The sequence below is a fragment of the Trachurus japonicus genome, unplaced genomic scaffold (genome assembly GCF_045865225.1).
Source record: "Trachurus japonicus isolate A0001 unplaced genomic scaffold, Traja_1.0 AP031168.1".
NCBI classification, from domain to species: Eukaryota; Metazoa; Chordata; class Actinopteri; order Carangiformes; family Carangidae; genus Trachurus; species Trachurus japonicus.
The window spans coordinates 75,001-92,812 of record NW_028221301.1 but is presented as its reverse complement, the minus strand read 5'-3'; the positions used below and the strand labels follow the sequence as shown (position 1 = coordinate 92,812).

General features: G+C 41.9%; 18 non-coding genes across 18 annotated transcripts; all 18 read left to right on the top strand.

Moving 5' to 3' along the window:
• Nucleotides 1-984: 984 nt before the first annotated feature.
• On the top strand, nucleotides 985-1,056 carry trnap-ugg (transfer RNA proline (anticodon UGG)). The gene has a single exon. It is a non-coding gene; the product is annotated as a tRNA-Pro (tRNA).
• Nucleotides 1,057-1,231: 175 nt separating this feature from the next.
• On the top strand, nucleotides 1,232-1,303 carry trnap-ugg (transfer RNA proline (anticodon UGG)). The gene has a single exon. It is a non-coding gene; the product is annotated as a tRNA-Pro (tRNA).
• An 826-nt stretch (nucleotides 1,304-2,129) lies between these two features.
• trnap-cgg (transfer RNA proline (anticodon CGG)) lies at nucleotides 2,130-2,201 on the top strand. Its single transcript has one exon. It is a non-coding gene; the product is annotated as a tRNA-Pro (tRNA).
• Nucleotides 2,202-2,649: 448 nt separating this feature from the next.
• On the top strand, nucleotides 2,650-2,721 carry trnap-agg (transfer RNA proline (anticodon AGG)). The gene has a single exon. It is a non-coding gene; the product is annotated as a tRNA-Pro (tRNA).
• An 11,137-nt stretch (nucleotides 2,722-13,858) lies between these two features.
• Nucleotides 13,859-13,930, top strand: trnap-cgg (transfer RNA proline (anticodon CGG)). The gene has a single exon. It is a non-coding gene; the product is annotated as a tRNA-Pro (tRNA).
• A 175-nt stretch (nucleotides 13,931-14,105) lies between these two features.
• trnap-agg (transfer RNA proline (anticodon AGG)) lies at nucleotides 14,106-14,177 on the top strand. Its single transcript has one exon. It is a non-coding gene; the product is annotated as a tRNA-Pro (tRNA).
• Nucleotides 14,178-14,352: 175 nt separating this feature from the next.
• trnap-agg (transfer RNA proline (anticodon AGG)) lies at nucleotides 14,353-14,424 on the top strand. Its single transcript has one exon. It is a non-coding gene; the product is annotated as a tRNA-Pro (tRNA).
• Nucleotides 14,425-14,579: 155 nt separating this feature from the next.
• trnap-ugg (transfer RNA proline (anticodon UGG)) lies at nucleotides 14,580-14,651 on the top strand. The gene has a single exon. It is a non-coding gene; the product is annotated as a tRNA-Pro (tRNA).
• A 174-nt stretch (nucleotides 14,652-14,825) lies between these two features.
• On the top strand, nucleotides 14,826-14,897 carry trnap-ugg (transfer RNA proline (anticodon UGG)). The gene has a single exon. It is a non-coding gene; the product is annotated as a tRNA-Pro (tRNA).
• Nucleotides 14,898-15,072: 175 nt separating this feature from the next.
• On the top strand, nucleotides 15,073-15,144 carry trnap-ugg (transfer RNA proline (anticodon UGG)). The gene has a single exon. It is a non-coding gene; the product is annotated as a tRNA-Pro (tRNA).
• A 249-nt stretch (nucleotides 15,145-15,393) lies between these two features.
• trnap-ugg (transfer RNA proline (anticodon UGG)) lies at nucleotides 15,394-15,465 on the top strand. Its single transcript has one exon. It is a non-coding gene; the product is annotated as a tRNA-Pro (tRNA).
• A 249-nt stretch (nucleotides 15,466-15,714) lies between these two features.
• trnap-agg (transfer RNA proline (anticodon AGG)) lies at nucleotides 15,715-15,786 on the top strand. The gene has a single exon. It is a non-coding gene; the product is annotated as a tRNA-Pro (tRNA).
• A 175-nt stretch (nucleotides 15,787-15,961) lies between these two features.
• trnap-agg (transfer RNA proline (anticodon AGG)) lies at nucleotides 15,962-16,033 on the top strand. The gene has a single exon. It is a non-coding gene; the product is annotated as a tRNA-Pro (tRNA).
• A 175-nt stretch (nucleotides 16,034-16,208) lies between these two features.
• On the top strand, nucleotides 16,209-16,280 carry trnap-agg (transfer RNA proline (anticodon AGG)). Its single transcript has one exon. It is a non-coding gene; the product is annotated as a tRNA-Pro (tRNA).
• Nucleotides 16,281-16,675: 395 nt separating this feature from the next.
• trnap-agg (transfer RNA proline (anticodon AGG)) lies at nucleotides 16,676-16,747 on the top strand. The gene has a single exon. It is a non-coding gene; the product is annotated as a tRNA-Pro (tRNA).
• Nucleotides 16,748-16,902: 155 nt separating this feature from the next.
• Nucleotides 16,903-16,974, top strand: trnap-ugg (transfer RNA proline (anticodon UGG)). The gene has a single exon. It is a non-coding gene; the product is annotated as a tRNA-Pro (tRNA).
• A 420-nt stretch (nucleotides 16,975-17,394) lies between these two features.
• On the top strand, nucleotides 17,395-17,467 carry trnap-ugg (transfer RNA proline (anticodon UGG)). Its single transcript has one exon. It is a non-coding gene; the product is annotated as a tRNA-Pro (tRNA).
• Nucleotides 17,468-17,641: 174 nt separating this feature from the next.
• trnap-agg (transfer RNA proline (anticodon AGG)) lies at nucleotides 17,642-17,713 on the top strand. Its single transcript has one exon. It is a non-coding gene; the product is annotated as a tRNA-Pro (tRNA).
• The last annotated feature ends 99 nt before the right edge of the window (nucleotides 17,714-17,812 follow it).

The following is a 17,812-nucleotide window of genomic DNA, read 5'->3' as shown; positions in this document are numbered from 1 at the left end:
ATAAAATTTGATACAAAACTAATAATTCTGATAATTACCAGGTGCCGACGTAATGCCATCAAGCGCAGAATGCGTCTTCGTCGCAGTGAAATTAATCTCTGCGTATTTTGGTTAATTTGGAATAGGCAGTATAGCGCTACTCCAACAACATGTGGTTGATCCATGATTGTCTGGGCTGTTAGTGAACAAGGGCAGGTGTGTTCCATTTACCTCTTTCACTCCTCCTCCGCCCACTTTCCCTCCGCCCTCCAAGTGGCCTCCGTGTGACGTCATAGCAAGGGCTGAGGGCAAGTGAGCGAGGGCGACTCAAACTGTTTTTGGAACGCAGCCAATGTCTTCACATGATACTGGACGAACCCTTGGTTACACATGATCCAAACATGTTAATTGAAAAAGCCCTCACATACAACTCGGTGTCCATGCGAAAACTTCATAGCTGATCCTAAGAGACAGAACATCCAAATGTTGGGGAATGAAATGGGCTTGTAGGAGGCTCGTTGGTCTAGGGGTATGATTCTCGCTTTGGGTGCGAGAAATCCAGGGTTCGAATCCCGGAAGAGCCCTTTAGTCAGAGACAATGTCTTCACGTGATACTGGATGAGCCCTTGGTTACACATGATCCAAGCGTGTCAATTGAAAAAGCCCTCAAATACAACTCAGTGACCCATGTGAAAACTTTATAGTTGAGCCCAAGAGAAAGACCTTCCAAATTTTGGGGAATAAAACAAGCTCAGAAGAGGCTTGTTGGTCTAGGGGTATAATTCTCGCTTAGGGTGCGAGAGGTCCCCGGTTCAAATCCCGGACGAGCCCTTTAGTCATAGACAATGTCTTCACGTGATACTGGACGAACCCTTCGTTACACATGATCCAAACATGTTAATTGAAAAAGCCCTCACATACAACTCGGTGTCCATGCGAAAACTTCATAGCTGATCCTAAGAGACAGAACATCCAAATGTTGGGAAATAAAATGGGCTTGTAGGAGGCTCGTTGGTCTAGGGGTATGATTCTCGCTTTGGGTGCGAGAGGTCCCGGGTTCAAATCCCGGACGAGCCCTTTAGTCAGAGACAATGTCTTCACGTGATACTGGACGAACCCTTGGTTACACATGATCCAAACATGTTAATTGAAAAAGCCCTCACATACAACTCGGTGTCCAAGCTTCAAACTTCATAGCTGATCCTAAGAGACAGAACATCAAAATGTTGGGAAATAAAATGGGGTTGTAGGAGGCTCGTTGGTCTAGGGATATGATTCTCGCTTTGGGTGCGAGAGGTCCCGGGTTCAAATCCCGGATGAGCCCTTTAGTCAGAGACAATGTCTTCACGTGATACTGGACGAACCCTTCGTTACACATGATCCAAACATGTTAATTGAAAAAGCCCTCACATACAACTCGGTGTCCAAGCTTCAAACTTCATAGCTGATCCTAACGCCAGGAGTACACTGGGAACGGCCGCGAGGCGATATGTAAGCGGGGCGGAGCGGAGTTTTTTAACTGCTACACCAGGCACGGACGCGACGCGACACGGCTTCACTGTTTGTTGTTGCAGCTGTCAGCTTCACCTTGTCAAGCCTGCAGTAAATGAGTGCACTTTATGCATCTCAACACATTTTTACATCCCTCCTGTTAAAATGGATTGACAGTAACTTTTTCACAGGTAATTTGCTGACTATGTAGGGTTTGCAAGTGCAGACTATATTAAATGGTATCAATTAACTGTTTAACTACACGATCATGGATCCACAATGTAAAAAAACAAACCCCATAATGTTGCACTGCTACTGGCTTTGCCTCTGGTACATGAGACATTCATTTTAATCACTTTTAAATGTAATATATTCGTTTTATACACAGTTCTCTGTAGTTTTCTACCTGTTTGAGGGCCGCGTAGTACGCGACGAGGAAATAAAATAGACTCGGCGCGAAAAAGAATTGAAACGCCGCGCGACGGCCGCCGGAGTGCGCGTCGCTCACATGGCCGGTGGAGGAGCTTCCATTGACTGAATGGGCGCGAGCTGCTGCGGCTGTCGCGCGACGTACGTTTCGCGTCGCGGCCGTTCCCAGTGTATTTCAGCCGTAAGAGACAGAACATCCAAATGTTGGGGAATAAAATGGGCTTGTAGGAGGCTCGTTGGTCTAGGGGTATGATTCTCGCTTCGGGTGCGAGAGGTCCCGGGTTCAAATCCCGGACGAGCCCTTTAGTCATAGACAATGTCTTCACGTGATACTGGACGAACCCTTGGTTACACATGATCCAAACATGTTAATTGAAAAAGCCCTCACATACAACTCGGTGTCCATGCGAAAACTTCATAGCTGATCCTAAGAGACAGAACATCCGGGTTCAAATCTTGGATGAGCCCTTTAGGTCCCGGGTTCAAATCCCGGATGAGCCCTTTAGTCATAGACAATGTCTTCACATTCCACTGGTGAAAACACAAGCCAAACCAAAAGTGCCAAAGAACGACACACAGGGTATGAGTGGTCCTGGGTTCAACTCCCGGACCTGCCCTTGGTTACACATGATCCAAACATGTTATTCAAAAAAGCCCTCACATACAACTCAGTGTCCCATGTGAAAACTTTATTGTTGATCCCAAGAGTCAGAACTTCCAGATTTGGGGGAATAAAATGGGCTTGTAGGAGGCTTGTTGGTCTAGGGGTATGATTCTCGCTTAGGGTGCGAGAGGTCTCGGGTTCAAATCCCGGACGAGCCCTTTAGTCATAGACAATGTCTTCACGTGATACTGGACGAACCCTTGGTTACACATGATCCAAACATGTTAATTGAAAAAGCCCTCAAATACAACTCGGTGTCCATGCGAAAACTTCATAGCTGATCCTAAGAGACAGAACATCCAAATGTTGGGGAATAAAATGGGCGGTAACACTTTCTATGAAGACCACATCTATAGTGCATTATGAGCACATTCATAGTGCATTATAATGCTCATCATAATCAATCATAATGCATTACAACTACACTCATAGACACACATAAAGCTTTATGATGCACTATATCAACAGTTATAAATCTAGCTTATACTGACTTATAAATCCAAGGGCCTTATGAGTGCTCTTGACTGGTCATAAACTACAGACTGGCTGCTGGGGCTTATAATACATTATAACTACTTATACCCCTCTATACACACACCTCAACAATCAACTGTTATAAGGACTCATAGGATGCCATAAGTATATATAAGTTATCAATGTATGCTTTAAGTAAAGTGAGGTTCATATTGATGCATCTATAATGCAGTATACCTAATCATGATGTTTCATTGTTGGCGTTAAGTAAAGTGTAACACATTTGCATGCATTTAAAAGAAGCTATGCTGCATCATAAGTCATTTTGTCAGATACCAAATATAGAGAATTACACTAAGATTAGGAATATAACTGTAAAGCTTGGTTTCAACCTGTAGGGGGCAATCCACGTGCATATTTTGACCACAAAATGTATATTTTTAAGATTTACAGATTTGGACCTGAATCAATCACCAACACTACTAACAGACATAATAGTTTACAGCTGAAAACATTGTTTTTGGGGTTTAGTTACTGTTTAAGGTATAAAACACAAAAAGGGAGAAAAAGACAAAGTACATTTTTCAAGCTTTATTTTACCAATGAAAACAGTTGTTAATTTCACTGTTAACTGTTCTACCATCTTAAACGTTAAATGCATAGGATTTAGATGCATCTACTTGTGAAACTATGCAGCCACTGATCTCTATTTGCATTCATGAGTGTTGAATTTCCTCCTATCGCGAATGAGCTGGCGGTGAGGAGGTGAAAAATACAGGTTTTAACTTCTTTCTTAATAAACTGTAAAGTGCAAACATGGGCATGGAAACTACTTCAAGCCACTGCTACAAATATACAAATGTAACATACTACATACTGTAGGTGTGAACTGCCAACCTAACCTTTAAAGGGATAGTTCAACATTTTGGCAAATTGGCCCATTGCCATAATCCCTATAGTCATAGCAGTAGGTTTGTTACCTTTAATTGTTGGTGTAAGCTATTTTTAGAACGGCAGAGCGGAGCAGCAAGCTGCTCAGAGCTACGCTTCGGAGGCTCATGGGATTTCTTGGTTTCTCTCATCAAACACACAACCCAACAACTCCAAAACGCTGTCGTGGACAAGTTGTGAGCTGCACCATCACCACGCTATGAGATAATAACGGAATGTTACGAGATGGAGTTGTTTTAGAGGGAAATTCATGCAAAACCGCTGATGCGCGTTGCGTTAAGGGACAGTTTTTCAGCAAGCAGACTCTGTATTTACCCTGTATTTACCTCGAAAACGGCTCCGTTTCGTAACGTTCTATTGTTATCTCATAGCGTGGTGAATGTGCAGCTCACAACTTGTCCACGAAAGCGTTTTGGAGTTTTGGGATTTTGTATTTGATGAGTTTGATGAGGGACACCAAGAAATTCCTTTAGCCTCCATAGCGTAGCTCTGAGCAGCCTGCCGCTCCGCTCCGCCATTCTAAAAATAGCTTACACCTACAAATAAAGGTAACAAACCTACTGCTATGACTACAGCGATTATGGCAATGGGCCAATTTACCAAAATGTTGAACTGTCCTTTCAATATTCACATGTTTATACTTGGGTGGCGATTGTAAAGTGCAAACATGGGCATGGAAACTACTTCAAGCCACTGCTACAAATATACAAATATAACATACTACATACTGTAGGTGTGAACTGCCAACCTATTCTTTAATACAACAATTCACATTGTTTGGGTGGCAATTGGAAGCAGAGTGCCCTCTTCCTTCATTTTCAAAATCTTTTCTTTAACCTCTGGGGTCATGGCACTGCGGCACCTATCAATGAATGTTGACAGCTTTTCTCTCCGCTCATCCCAGGCCCCCACATTTCTAAATATCTCCGGTGCAGCAATGCTGAGTTCAGCAATAGGTGCTGTTCTGGACACGGTGTTTCTGTCAGCACCAATGGTCTCAAATGCTGCTTTCATCGAACCCCCTCGGTTGAAGGCATCCAGGGCCATCTTGTATCGTGCTACGATGCTCCTGGTGTTTCTGGCTGTAAATGGTACATTAAAACCAGATTGTGTTTAAAAAGCTTGCTGTCAAAATGTGCAAACTTGTTAAAACTGTAATGAGCAATTACCTCTTCTTCTTCTTCTCATCATCAGGTCATCAGTGGGTTTATCTTTGCGGGAAGAGGAGGAAGAGGGTGGAGATTTCATTCGGTAGCTCTTCATGGATGAATCTAGAATAGAAATCAAGGGAGGATCAAAACCTATCATGATAGTGTCAACTTTCAAAATATAAACAAATGCCATGGAATAAGCTGCTTAGATTGTTTTTGGCAGTACAGGCTCAGGTAATAAAAAAAAAAGTCATCACGATGACATGCATCTGAATGTGTCAATTAAATGAAACAGGTTTGAGGTGAGAGAGTGATAAACATGGCCTCTTCCAACCAACCAAAACTTGTTGATAAAGCAGATGCACTTAGGGAAATATGACATTATTGCCTGCAGAACTGACAGTGAAGGCAAAGCCCTTCTGTCAAGCTTCAGTGGACAGCAGATCACTGCATAACAAGTAAAAGCTAAAACGAAGAGTGTGACCTACCGCGAATTATTCATTAATATATCAGTATAACTCTTAATACCGATACATCGCCTAGCCCTACCAGACAATGAGAAAAAATGTGGGATTTGATTCATCTGTATGTGCCTTTGTTACCTTCAGATGAATCAGAAAGAACAGAACTGGAGTCTTCATCTTCCTTGTCAGAAGCAATGCTCATTAATTGCTTGGCTTTCTTCCCATGCTTGCGTTTGACACCTGCAAATAACAAATTCTGTGGCTAGTGATCTAATTGTGAGAAAGGAATAAATATGAAAACACATTTTGTCTGTGTACTGGAGAAAACCTGAGAGTGAAAAAAATATACTTGTACTGTATGAATGTGAATGGATAATTACTCACCTGACTTGGAGGGCATGATTGTGGAATTATCTTCATCCTTTGAGAGTAGCTGATGGATGAGCTCATCCTTTTTCTGAAGTTCTCCTTGCAGGTAAGTCTTATCATCTTTGAGGAGGGAGATGGTTTGATCGCGAAATTGCCCCTTCTCTTTCTCTGCCTCTAGGAGTTCTTTGAGTTTTTGAACCTCCATAACTTCATTTGGTGAGACTGTTGAAAAAATTACAAATGAAGTAACCCTTACATAAGAATTTCTCTTACAATAATAACAGGAATAAATAATAATAATAATAGGAGGTAGGCTATGCATAATTGCAACACATAAATTAAGAATCCCTGATTGTGTATCTATGTGTGCCAACACAAAGGTCTCAAAGATTCTAAGATGTAACTAATTGTGTGCTGCAATTGGGTCATTGTGTCACTGTACACTCTTTGTAATTGCTGTGCATGTAGAATCTGTGTATCACCTGCCTGCCCTCTCAGTTTTGCTTTTTTTTTGTTTTGTCTTAAATCAAGTGTAATACAATATGACTATTGCTTATGTGATGTTGATGCTGAAACAATGTATTGAACAGCCACGGCATCAGCCATAGACATGGACCATACTGAGAACCTACTTTATTGGTCCCAAACTGGGAAATTCTCTTGTCACAGCAGCAAGACACAGTGTACAATATAAAACACTATACAGTATTGTAAAAACCTTGAGCCACACATTATTAAAAACAATGCTGTTGTTAATATTTGGTAGTCAATGACCCACATCTCGACAATTAGTTACAATACCAGAAAAAAAGGATATTACCAGACCTTGTATGCTGTTCTGGGGAGATGACTCAGCCTTGGGAGTGGCTTTCACCTTGCGACGACTCATGGTTGAAGCGGGCTAGATTAATAAAAAGCAAGGCACATGTTATGAGTTTCAAGAAAATGCTATTATTGTTACAATAATTTCTGCATTATGATATCTATTACAGATGCATTAGCCTACCTGTTAATTATTAACTTGCATACTAATAACTTACATACTGTACATGCAGCAGTCAAATATACAAAAACATGAGGGATGCACTTAATATAGAAACAATATAAAAGATGCCAATAAAAATAGTTGGCTATTTATGCCAGTTTTCTTTTGCTGGGACATGTCCACTTTTTACAACCGTGGGGCGACGGGTGGGGGGAGGGGGTCAGCATAGTCCTATTTTTTTGGAAATCGAATTATGGTCATCCTAGTTAACATTAGAGCACTGGAAAAGAGAGTAGCGACACCACCATAGACTCCCGTGGTCACTTTATTCTCCCCCTAGTGGCAGGATATGGGTATTGCAAATCCGCCCAAGAAACCCATTCACTCCAATGTATGTGTGTTGCCAACTTGCTTGTAAATTGATGAAAACTGCTGTGTTTTTGCTTTTAGGTGCCTTGGTCATATTAAGTTATGCTTATAATTTATTTATTTCAAAATTTAAATTGTAACATTAATGTGAACAACTGTTTTTTTTATAAACATAGATATAACACACAAAATAAAAGATGACAACACTTAAAAACCATTACAAAATGTGACAAAATCAAACCCAAAACGTATTATGATAAGTTTTTCCTCCAATTTTGATTAAAAAAAAGATAATTAATAAAAACACACGGAGCTGTTTACAGTACTACCGGTCACACAGCCAAGAGTACCCGTATGCAGGGACATGGGCACCGCCATTAGCCCAGATCCATACCGGAAGTCACGACCGGAAGTTGCTCTTCTTCATGTGTATCATTTCTATGTAGATAAAAAAAATAACTCAGTAACTCAATGGTCCATAATAAAATATTGTTTTCCAGCGGATATCTTAGTTACAACATGATTGAGCTATAAAATATTTTTTTGCATGGATCGTTTATTAATATTAATTAATATATTTAAATTAAGTTATTGAGTTATTTAAAAAACGCTGCTAACGGCTAACAGCTAGCGCCGAACGGCTAACAGCTAGCGCCGAGCGGCTAACGGCTAACGCCTAACGCCGCTCCTGCTGACAGCAGACCAGGAGAGAGGGAGAGAAAAAATAAATGAAATGTCGTTGGTGGGTGCTTTGGTTAGGGTTAGGCAATGAAGAAAGGAGTTGGTTAAGTTTAGTAAAAAGAGCAGGTAGAGGCTAGACAGGCCAGACCAGGGCCAGACAGAGACGAAGAAGAGCAACTTCCGGTCGTGACTTCCGGTATGGATCAGCTGGGCTAATGGCGGCGCCCATGTCCCTGCACACAGGTCCCTCTCCACACAGCGGACAAACACAGAAGGGGACGAGCGAACGCTTTACCGTTGCTAAGCAACCACCAGCTGTCAAAATAAATAACATAAAAAACCTTTCATGGACATAAAATAAAAGCCAGCAGCACAATAACTTGCTTGACCAAACAAACAAACTAAAGAAAACACAGGCTTAAGTGGCAAACAGTTAGAAACACAGTTGAATTTAGCGCGCAAACTGGTATGACACTTTAGTGGACTTATCTGTATCATTTAAAACAGCAAGCATTCGTGACACAACAATTAATGGCCACTATATGTTAATATTTATCTGTAAAAGGGTCCACGATGATGCTATTAACGTGGGTGATCTATAAATGTCCTTAAATTATTGAAAATACCGCACTTACTCATTCACCAACACTGCAGAGATGCCAGCTCTTGGGCGCATTTGCAATACCCATATCCCGCCACCAGGGGGCGTTTCCACTTGACCAATGCGTGTCCCTACTCTCTTTTCCAGTGCTCTACTTGCTAGCAAGCAAACTCAACGTTAGCTCGGTCTGTTGTATGTTCGCAGTCTGTATTTGCAGGTGATTTTATTTTTCGTTTATCTTGAGTCACATATTTAATTTGTCTTGCTACTGTTTTTTTTTTTTCATCTCTTACCAATACAACCAGTCAATGCACCTTTTTCAAGTTGAACACGTGCAGGAAAGTAACTCAAATGTGACCGGAGGTCAGACTTCACCAAAGACTAACCATGAGAAAGGGGGAAAAAAAGGAAGTTACCTGTCTTGGCTCCTTCCTAAAAGCAAACTGATATTTTGAACTAACAGTAGAAAGTAAAGTTTATGACACTTACACGTTTTTCAGCTCACAAACGCACACAGCTCAGGTCTGCGGTCTCGGGTCTGCAGCCACACGACGCCAGAAGTGAAGAAGAAGAGAGAGCTGTTCCTGATTGGGCGCAATGCGCATGCGCGAGGAGAACCTCTTCCCGCAACTTTCAAACTGAGCGCCATTTGGGGAAACGAAAAGCGAGGGTGGTCTCAACTAGAGCACTCAACATGGATAAATTAAAGCAAGGATTAACCCATTTATTGCGTGCAAGAGATACTGTTGCCAATCGAAGAAAGGTTGTTCTTTGGATGCAGAGGAAGGGACTCTTGAAGCGCCAAATGATGTGTAAATCATGTGATACTCCGATGACTGCTGTGCAGGTTTCAAGACAGGACGGCTTCCACTGGTAAGAAAAGCTAGCTAGCCACTTTCAACAAGACTAACGTTAGTGGAAATGTTTTGCTCGTGTTTGTAAAATATATTGTCTTGTTTTTGAAAAAAAAAATGCTCTATCATATTATTTACGCCTTGCAGTCTGACCCGTTTACGTCAGCCTCCACTGAGAGTGCTGACTTTTGCTTTTTCCAAGCCCTCACCTGACTGCCATCAATATTAAAATGCCTCACAGCGTGTTCCCCGATATCACTGCAGCTCAAAGCCTCAACTTTAAAATTTACTGTGAATTTGCTCATTTTGTCTGTCTGAGAGAGTGCGTATATACGTGGATGAAGGGACGTGTGTGTTTATCGCTCGTTTATTTATTTAGACCTGTTATTAAAAGAGGCCAGCTGCTAATTTGGGCCGCCTTAAAGGAAATACAATATTTTTTTCTCTTTTGTATTTAAAAAAAAAATTCTATTTAAAATATTATACATTTTTAGGCTGCTGTCTGTGTTTGTAATGGATACATGATCAAGTACATGACCAAGTTGTTTTTACAGGATTTGCAGGCGACACAGAGGAAGAAGTGTTTCAGTTCGCCAAGGATCCATGTTTTACAAGTCCCGCAGATCCCTCCAGAACCACCTGGAATTCATTTACAGGTGGGTTTGTTTTGTCTGTTGCTGATGGAACTCAGTTGAAATCAGACCAATGAGTAAATAAAGCTATCTTGTCTGCACAGTGTTAAGATATCACTTAAAGGTAAAGAGTACATGCAGGTGTTTTATTCTGAAAGTGACAGGACATAAAAGTGGTAACTTGAAGACCGAGTAAACTGATATCCAACCAGAACACCACCACTACTATGCTTCAATATGCAGTTTGCTATGGACTGAATCAATGGGTAAAAAAAAACAGTATGTCAGCTCTGTAAGAGGGAGGAGACAGAGACAATGTGTTACCATGGTAACTGACCCAGAGTTTACAACAATGCATTTATGTTAATACTGTGCAGCACTTTAGTCAACCTTGTTGTTTCAAAATGTGCTCTATTGATAAAGTTGGTGGTATTGAAAACCCAGAGTTTCTCTCCTCTCATTTCTACTTTCTGGAATAGGCCTCTGGCTCTTAGAATTAAAAAAAACAATCAGTGTGAGTTTTTATATTCAGTTTTTATCCATTGGGCTAGTGATCTGTTCTTGTTTTCATGTCTTTGTAGATTTTCCCAGGGACTGCGCATGAGACAAGTTGACTTTATCGAGGACGGTGTTGCAGAAAGTAGTAGAACCTTAACAAAGATGGCTTCGTCTCTGAGAAAAGTATGTCACACCACATTTTCCTTTAGTAAAATTAGAAATACCATTGGTAAACTGGCTTATAAGCCACATCAAGATAATTAGAGATCCTTCATTGCTCAAAAAATATGGTTGGCTATACATTATTCTTTATGGCTATACATTATTCTCCTATGTCAGAAACCAGACTTTCCAGTTAGTATTTAGCAGTTAGTAATGTTGTGCTTTGTGTTTTCCTATATGCAGGTCTGCAGACGTGCTATTCACAAGTTGCGCAGTCAAGGTAAAATGAAAGTTGGCGGCCGACATAGCTTTGTTATGCTGGATGAAAGTAAATTCTCACACAAAAGGAAGGTAAGATACATTTGCTCAATATGTGGAACTTTATTTGATAGAACCAGTTTTCAAATGACAAAGTAAATCATCCCATTTGAAATTGATAGTTGATTGTACTTGTGCTGTTTTTGTTGGTTATGGCTGTTAGACTGAAATGAGTAAACAAATAATAGACCTTATGATTTATTCCTTGACCAGCAAAATTAATAATCCATCTGTGTACTATGAAGTTAGACTCAAGCCTTTTGAACACCCATGTAAATTGAATTTCAAAGTGCTTGTAATAATTTGATGTACTATATCCCTAACAATGTTTGACAGTACAACCGTGGGAGGATGGGACCAGCATGGAGACGGAATAAAAAATGGGTCTTTGGCATCTTGGAAGTATCACATACCACCAGGAGACCCATTCTCAAGATCGTGAGGAGGCGTTCCACGGACCAGCTTCTGCCTATCATAAAGCGCCATGTTAAGAGAGGATCAAGCATTGTGACTGATGAGTGGAGAGCTTACAAGAGAGCACTGTCAGAGGAAGGATACGATCATCATACTGTCTGCCACAAGAGACACTTTGTAGATCCTGTTTCCAGAGGTCACACACAGAATTTAGAGAGAGCCTGGCAAACCTTTAAATGTGATGTTTGGCGTCATAGAGGAAATAGGAGTACAGGGCTTTTAAAAGAACATTTACGAGTTATTGAGTGGGAGTATTGGCTTGGACGATGTCACAGATATGGCATCCTTGGCCGGCTCATTCATGATCTAAGAAAATTCAACATTCATGAATGTAAATAGAGACCTTTACAGTGGCATAGTTTCATGTGGGGGCCTGGAATGAGCAGAAAAAAAAACTGTCAACATTCATTGATAGGTGCCGCAGTGCCATGACCCCAGAGGTCAAAGAAAAGATTTTGAAAATGAAGGAAGAGGGCACTCTGCTTGCAATCGCCACCCAGTTATAAACATGTGAATTGTTGTAATAGGTTGGCAGTTCACACCTACAGTATGTAGTATGTTACATTTGTATATTTGTAGCAGTGGCTTGAAGTAGTTACCATGCCCATGTTTGCACTTTACAGTTTATTAAAGGGATAGTTCAACATTTTGGCAAATTGGCCCATAGCCATAATCGCTATAGTCATAGCAGTAGGTTCTTTACCTTTAATTGTCGGTGCAAGCTATTTTTAGAATGGCAGAGCAGAGCAGCAGGCTGCTCAGGGCTATGCTATGGAGGCTAAGGAAATTTCCAAAATGCTGTCGTGGACAAGTTGTGAGCTGCACCATCACCACGCTATGAGATAATAACGGAACGTTACGAGATGGAGTTGTTTTAGAGGGAAATTCATGCAAAACCGCTGATGCGCGTTGCATTCAGGGACAGTTTTTCAGCAAGCAGACTCTGTATTTACCCTGTATTTACCTCGAAAACGGCTCCGTTTCGTAACGTTCCATTGTTATCTCATAGCGTGGTGAATGTGCAGCTCACAACTTGTCCACCAGAGCGTTGTGGAGTTGTTGGATTGTGTGTTTGATGAGTTTGAGAAATCCCATGAGCCTCCGTAGCGTAGCTCTGAGCAGCCTGCTGCTCCGCTCTGCCGTTCTAAAAATAGCTTGCACCAACAATTAAAGGTAACAAACCTACTGCTATGACTATAGGGATTATGGCAATGGGCCAATTTGCCAAAATGTTGAACTATCCCTTTAAAGGTTAGGTTGGCAGTTCACACCTACAGTATGTAGTATGTTACATTTGTATATTTGTAGCAGTGGCTTGAAGTAGTTTCCATGCCCATGTTTGCACTTTACAGTTTATTAAGAAAGAAGTTAAAACCTGTATTTTTCACCTCCTCACCGCCAGCTCATTCGCGATAGGAGGAAATTCAACACTCATGAATGCAAATAGAGATCAGTGGCTGCATAGTTTCACAAGTAGACGCATCTAAATCCTATGCATTTAACGTTTAAGATGGTAGAACAGTTAACAGTGAAATTAACAACTGTTTTCATTGGTAAAATAAAGCTTGAAAAATGTACTTTGTCTTTTTCTCCCTTTTTGTGTTTTATACCTTAAACAGTAACTAAACCCCAAAAACAATGTTTTCAGCTGTAAACTATTATGTCTGTTAGTAGTGTTGGTGATTGATTCAGGTCCAAATCTGTAAATCTTAAAAATATACATTTTGTGGTCAAAATATGCACGTGGATTGCCCCCTACAGGTTGAAACGAAGCTTTACAGTTATATTCCTAATCTTAGTGTAATTCTCTATATTTGGTATCTGACAAAATGACTTATGATGCAGCATAGCTTCTTTTAAATGCATGCAAACACTTTACTTAACGCCAACAATGAAACATCATGATTAGGTATACTGCATTATAGATGCATCAATATGAACCTCACTTTACTTAAAGCATACATTGATAACTTATATATACTTATGGCATCCTATGAGTCCTTATAACAGTTGATTGTTGAGGTGTGTGTATAGAGGGGTATAAGTAGTTATAATATATTATAAGCCCCAGCAGCCAGTCTCTAGTTTATAACCAGTCAAGAGCACTCATAAGGCCCTTGGATTTATAAGTCAGTATAAGCTAGATTTATAACTGTTGATATAGTGCATCATAAAGCTTTATGTGTGTCTATGAGTGTAGTTGTAATGCATTATGATTGATTATGATGAGCATTATAATGCACTATGAATGTGCTCATAATGCACTATAGATGTGGTCTTCATAGAAAGTGTTACCAAATGGGCTTGTAGGAGGCTCGTTGGTCTAGGGGTATGATTCTCGCTTCGGGTGCGAGAGGTCCCGGGTTCAAATCCCGGACGAGCCCTTTAGTCATAGACAATGTCTTCAAGTGATACTGGATGAGCCCTTGGTTACACACGATCCAAGCGTGTCAATTTAAAAAGCCCTCAAATACAACTCAGTGACCCATGTGAAAACTTTATAGTTGAGCCCAAGAGAAAGACCTTCCAAATTTTGGGGAATAAAACAAGCTCAGAAGAGGCTCGTTGGTCTAGGGGTATGATTCTCGCTTAGGGTGCGAGAGGTCCCGGGTTCAAATCCCGGACGAGCCCTTTAGTCAGAGACAATGTCTTCACGTGATACTGGACGAGCCCTTGGTTACACATGATCCAAACATGTTAATCAAAAAAGCCCTCACATACAACTCATTGTTCCATGTGAAATATTTATAGTTGAGCCCAAGAGAAAGACCTTCCAAATTTTGGGGAATAAAACAGGCTCACAAGAGGCTCGTTGGTCTAGGGGTATGATTCTCGCTTAGGGTGCGAGAGGTCCCGGGTTCAAATCCCGGACGAGCCCTTTAGTCATAGACAATGTCTTCACATTATACTGGACGAACCCTTGGTTACACATGATCCAAACATGTTAATTGAAAAAGCCCTCACATACAACTCGGTGTTCATGCGAAAACTTCATAGCTGATCCTAAGAGACAGAACAAATGAGCTTGGAGGAGGCTCGTTGGTCTAGGGGTATGATTCTCGCTTTGGGTGCGAGAGGTCCCGGGTTCAAATCCCGGACGAGCCCTTTAGTCATAGACAATGTCTTCACGTGATACTGGACGAACCCTTGGTTACACATGATCCAAACATGTTAATTGAAAAAGCCCTCACATGCAACTCGGTGTCCATGCGAAAACTTCATGGCTGATCCCAAGAGACAGAACATCCAAATGTTGGGGAATAAAATGGGCTTGTAGGAGGCTCGTTGGTCTAGGGGTATGATTCTCGCTTTGGGTGTGAGAGGTCCCGGGTTCAAATCCCGGACGAGCCCTTTAGTCATAGACAATGTCTTCACGTGATACTGGATGAGCCCTTGGTTACACACGATCCAAGCGTGTCAATTTAAAAAGCCCTCAAATACAACTCAGTGACCCATGTGAAAACTTTATAGTTGAGCCCAAGAGAAAGACCTTCCAAATTTTGGGGAATAAAACAAGCTCAGAAGAGGCTCGTTGGTCTAGGGGTATGATTCTCGCTTTGGGTGCGAGAGGTCCCGGGTTCAAATCCCGGACTAGCCCTTTAGTCATAGACAATGTCTTCACATTCCACTGGTGAAAACACAAGCCAAACCAAAAGTGCCAAAGAACGACACACAGGGTATGAGTGGTACTGGGTTCAACTCCCGGACCTGCCCTTGGTTACACATGATCCAAACATGTTATTCAAAAAAGCCCTCACGTACAACTCAGTGTCCCATGTGAAAACTTTATTGTTGATCCCAAGAGACAGAACTTCCAGATTTGGGGGAATAAAATAAGCTCAGAAGAGGCTCGTTGGTCTAGGGGTATGATTCTCGCTTTGGGTGCGAGAGGTCCCGGGTTCAAATCCCGGACGAGCCCTTTAGTCATAGACAATGTCTTCACATTCCACTGGTGAAAACACAAGCCAAACCAAAAGTGCCAAAGAACGACACACAGGGTATGAGTGGTACTGGGTTCAACTCCCGGACCTGCCCTTGGTTACACATGATCCAAACATGTTATTCAAAAAAGCCCTCACGTACAACTCAGTGTCCCATGTGAAAACTTTATTGTTGATCCCAAGAGACAGAACTTCCAGATTTGGGGGAATAAAATAAGCTCAGAAGAGGCTCGTTGGTCTAGGGGTATGATTCTCGCTTAGGGTGCGAGAGGTCCCGGGTTCAAATCCCGGACGAGCCCTTTAGTCATAGACAATGTCTTCACGTGATACTGGAGGAACCCTTGGTTACACATGATCCAAACATGTTAATTGAAAAAGCCCTCACATACAACTCGGTGACCCATGTGAAAACTTTATAGTTGAGCCCAAGAGAAAGACCTTCCAAATTTTGGGGAATAAAATAAGCTCAGAAGAGGCTCGTTGGTCTAGGGGTATGATTCTCGCTTAGGGTGCGAGAGGTCCCGGGTTCAAATCCCGGACGAGCCCTTTAGTCATAGACAATGTCTTCAAGTGATACTGGATGAGCCCTTGGTTACACACGATCCAAGCGTGTCAATTTAAAAAGCCCTCAAATACAACTCAGTGACCCATGTGAAAACTTTATAGTTGAGCCCAAGAGAAAGACCTTCCAAATTTTGGGGAATAAAACAAGCTCAGAAGAGGCTCGTTGGTCTAGGGGTTTGATTCTCGCTTAGGGTGCGAGAGGTCCCGGGTTCAAATCCCGGACGAGCCCTTTAGTCAGAGACAATGTCTTCACGTGATACTGGACGAGCCCTTGGTTACACATGATCCAAACATGTTAATCAAAAAAGCCCTCACATGTGGCGGTGCGTGGCGCAGTGGGTAGAGCGGCCGCCCCATGTAGAGGCTACAGTCCTCGCCGCAGGCGTCCCCGGTTCGAATCCCGCGTCGGGCAGACCTTTCCTGCATGTCATTCCCCCTCTCTCTGCCTCCCCATTTCCTGTCTATATCTACTGTCATCACTATCAAATAAAGGCAAAAAGCCGAAAAAAAAAAACATTTAAAAAAAAGCCCTCACATACAACTCATTGTTCCATGTGAAATATTTATAGTTGAGCCCAAGAGAAAGACCTTCCAAATTTTGGGGAATAAAACAGGCTCACAAGAGGCTCGTTGGTCTAGGGGTATGATTCTCGCTTAGGGTGCGAGAGGTCCCGGGTTCAAATCCCGGACGAGCCCTTTAGTCATAGACAATGTCTTCACATTATACTGGACGAACCCTTGGTTACACATGATCCAAACATGTTAATTGAAAAAGCCCTCACATACAACTCGGTGTTCATGCGAAAACTTCATAGCTGATCCTAAGAGACAGAACAAATGAGCTTGGAGGAGGCTCGTTGGTCTAGGGGTATGATTCTCGCTTTGGGTGCGAGAGGTCCCGGGTTCAAATCCCGGACGAGCCCTTTAGTCATAGACAATGTCTTCACGTGATACTGGACGAACCCTTGGTTACACATGATCCAAACATGTTAATTGAAAAAGCCCTCACATACAACTCGGTGTCCATGCGAAAATTTCATAGCTGATCCCAAGAGACAGAACATCCAAATGTTGGGGAATAAAATGGGCTTGTAGGGGGCTCGTTGGTCTAGGGGTATGATTCTCGCTTTGGTGTGAGAGGTCCCGGGTTCAAATCCCGGACGAGCCCTTTAGTCATAGACAATGTCTTCACGTGATACTGGATGAGCCCTTGGTTACACACGATCCAAGCGTGTCAATTTAAAAAGCCCTCAAATACAACTCAGTGACCCATGTGAAAACTTTATAGTTGAGCCCAAGAGAAAGACCTTCCAAATTTTGGGGAATAAAACAAGCTCAGAAGAGGCTCGTTGGTCTAGGGGTATGATTCTCGCTTTGGGTGCGAGAGGTCCCGGGTTCAAATCCCGGACGAGGCCTTTAGTCATAGACAATGTCTTCACGTGATACTGGAGGAACCCTTGGTGACACATGATCCAAACATGTTAATTGAAAAAGCCCTCACATACAACTCGGTGACCCATGTGAAAACTTTATAGTTGAGCCCAAGAGAAAGACCTTCCAAATTTTGGGGAATAAAATAAGCTCAGAAGAGGCTCGTTGGTCTAGGGGTATGATTCTCGCTTAGGGTGCGAGAGGTCCCGGGTTCAAATCCCGGACGAGCCCTTTAGTCATAGACAATGTCTTCAAGTGATACTGGATGAGCCCTTGGTTACACACGATCCAAGCGTGTCAATTTAAAAAGCCCTCAAATACAACTCAGTG